The sequence below is a fragment of the Limulus polyphemus genome, unplaced genomic scaffold (genome assembly GCF_000517525.1).
Source record: "Limulus polyphemus unplaced genomic scaffold, Limulus_polyphemus-2.1.2 Scaffold11033, whole genome shotgun sequence".
NCBI classification, from domain to species: Eukaryota; Metazoa; Arthropoda; class Merostomata; order Xiphosura; family Limulidae; genus Limulus; species Limulus polyphemus.
Window position 1 is genome coordinate 10,019 of NW_013676643.1, and position 3,749 is coordinate 13,767.

The window sequence follows — 3,749 nt, forward strand, 5'->3', positions numbered from 1 at the left end:
AACTTATATTAAAGTTTTTCTTCATTACCCATTTAAGCCGTCTCCAGCCATTATTACTTTTTTGTTTGTTTGTTGTCTTTGTAATCGAAATTTGTAATTTACAATGCTAGGTGCGTTCACAACTTTTAACGGTAATTTTTTATGAAAGCACACTAAAAATATTGCACTTCACAGAGGTTAGATGTTTGGAGAATAATATGACTTGCAGAAAAGGTTCCAAATTTATTTAATTATTTAAAATGTTTCAGTATATTTAGCCGAAGCTTTTAAGAAAACTCTATTATAAATATAATTTGCCGGAAAATAATAAGATGCAAAAACCGTATCAAACACAGTTATATTTTCAATCTTCTTTTAAATAATAACAAAGGACTGGTATAGCTTGGTGGTTAGAGTGTTCAACTCGCAATCTGCCGGACGCAGCTTCGAATTCCCGTCACCGAACATGTTCGCCCTTTCAGTCATGGGGGCGTTATAAACTGAGAATTAGGCACACTACTCATTGATAAATAAAAAGTATCTCAAAAGTTGACGGTAGATGGTGTTCACTATTTGTCTTCCCTCTAGTCTCTCACTGCTAAATTAGGGACGGCTAGCTAGATAGCCCTCGAGAAACTTTACGCAAAAGTTCATATAAATCAAAGATAATAACAAATAGCCTATGATTACTATTCAAGATTTTTTTCCATTTTGTTGCCTATGTTACGTCTCCAGTCGTTAGTTAATTTTCCGTAACTTCGTTCCGACGAAACTTTAGCGACACAAGTCCTTTCTTAAATAAAACTGGTTTATTCTTTCTGAATATAACTTTGCTATACACTTAATTTCAACAGTCGCGCTATAATTCTCAACGAACTTCTCACGTGCTTAACAATATTCTCTCTGACTGCAGTTCAGTTACTCATTACACTGTTGTTCGGTCACGTTGTGACCGTCTTATATATATACAAGACTAACACATATCCAGTAAATGCTAGGGCATTCTTGAAGGAACAGGATATTTCTAGAAAACGTGGCGTGATACTAGTCACGTGACCTCGCTGACGCAACACCTACAAACGGAAGTAGCTTGTCCTATAATTGAAGAAAATTTTGTGCAATATTTTTATATGATCAAACTCTGTTTCTAACCCTTAATTTTTGTGTAAACTTCTTTTATCAGATCTAACAGAACACAAGCAGGATGGTCAAAATACCAGATCAGTAAGAGAAATATCCAGATACAATGTACATACATTGCAATTCCTATGGGTATGCCAGCTACAAATTGCTGGTAACACAAACACATGTTTTCGTTGTGTGTGAGTTTGCAAAGTAGACAGTTCTCGCCCATTCTGCACATGATATGCTAGTTTCCCTGTCTTCATAGGGTTGGGCACATCGAATATCTTTTGACTTTGGAAGTAGTAGCAGTGTTCTTTGATGCGTCTTCATCGTGTTCTTCATTACTCTTTTCTACGCCACATCCTCTCAGATAAAATCAGCACAAATCTTACCATGTGCATGACCTGGGTCGCTAACGACCGATTTCATCTAGTTCAAAATTACTGTAGAATAAACAGTTTTGTGTGTGTGTGTGTTTTGACCAAATTTATGTGATTTATTCACCAAGGAAGTAAAATTAAAGAATTCAATAAAATGTGGCAAAAAATTCCATCATCATCATTATAAAACCAATAACGTGGGTCATTTCTGACCCACCTCATGCATTTAAGGGTTAATGCATCGTGCAAGAAATTTGTGAAACTTTCCTATCCAAAGCATTGTCATCACATAATCAAGAAAAACAGTTTCCTTTATAGCTATTTCTACTGAATACAAACATTCCTTTCACTTTTCCTTCTAGTATGAATTTCTGTTGTATTTTTTTTTTATTTGTTAAAGTATACTGTTTCCTTGTTACTTTCTGTTCTTCACAAGTTCTCTTTTTATACTTAGTTTTCTAAAAAAATATATCTTCATTTTTTTCTTAGGGAATTAACAATATTAAATAAAGTAGAAATAAATAAATACTTTCTCTGCTCAATACCGTTACCAAACACTAGGCCTATATTTTTAATATAGGTGTAGTCGAAATAAACACTTTTTCTGTAAATTGCCGTTACCAAACACTTAGCCTATATTTTTAATATAGGTGTAGTCGAAATAAACACTTTTTCTGTAAATTGCCGTTACCAAACACTAGGCCTATATTTTTAATATAAATATATTACAATCTCACAGAACTTGATATACAAAACCAGTTTGCTTTAAGAAAACACATACACATACACACCAAACACTATGCCTACATTTTTAATTGTTTTGTTTTTGCTGTTTTTAATTTCGCGCAAAGCTACACGAGGGCTATCTGCGCCAGCCGTTCCTAATTTAGCAGTGTAAGACTAAAGGGAATGCAGCTAGTCATCACTACCCACCGCCAACTCTTGGGCTACTCTTTTACCAACGAATAGTGGGATTGACCGTCTTATTATAACGCACCCACGGCTGAAAGGGCGAGCATGTTTGGTGTGACGGGGATTCGAACCCGCAGATTGCGAGTCGAACGCCCTAACCACCTGGCCATGCCGGGCCTACATTTTTAATATAAATACTGAAGGTGTAGCGATACGTATCGTAAAGCCGTGATACGATTGTACCGGTACATCGTCCGACACGATTTATGTATATCCACGAAATCTGGCAAACTTTCAGTAAACATTATGAGTCTTTTGTACAATAAAAAAAACAGAATTTCTTATATATTTCTGTTAAAACTTAATGATACAATAAAGGAAGATAAGTATTGTGTACTACACGTTGTTTTCATTTCTTTTATCAAAAACATTGCATGCAAAGTAACATAACAAATTAACAAGAACAAAATATATATAGATAGATACTTTTTTATTTTATTTACTTCTCTTGCCAGCTGCCATTTAGTTGAACAAACCTGAGAATTTGAAGAAAAAAAAAACACTGTAAAGTGTGAAGTACTTAAATAAGACAATGTTAGTAATATATATAATAGATTACAGACAAGACTGTCAAACTTTGTAACAAACCGTTGTTAAAACTTCTGTATCTAGATAAGTATCGTATCGACTACTATGGTGAGATATACACCCCTAATAAAAAGATTATCATCTCACAGTATTTGAAACACAAAACACGTTTGTCCGCTGAGCAAACACAAACAAAGCAAGAATTTTTAGCTGCTTTAAACTTTCTAAACATGTAACAACTTATTAACCTTACAATCACTAAACAAAATCACATTAAAACATTTAATCCATTAAACTAATTACACAATTGAACAGAAAGATCTTAGAACAATGACAATTCCAAAAATGAATACGAAACTATTAGAGAAACATTACTTAGTTGAGAACATAAAGTTATTTGTGTTACTAACCTCTAAAACTTTCTATACGTTCTATATTAATTGTGACAATCATGCCTTTAACCTTTTTGAATTACTTATTTTGTCGAGTTTTGCTACAAAATTGAATGATTAACCTAGAAAATAACCACGTTTTACCCTAATTGATGTATGGCTGATTTTTATTAGAATAACAGAACATTTTCATCATGTTTACGAGCATTTGAGTTTATTGTATATTGTTGCGTCATCGAGATCATGTGATTCTCACGCCCTCTACTTTCTAGAACTATCCTGTACTTTGGCGAATGCTCTAGTATTTACTAGACAGGGTAGGCTGGTATATATATAAGAGGGTGACAACGTGACGCAAGAATGTAGTGTGTGT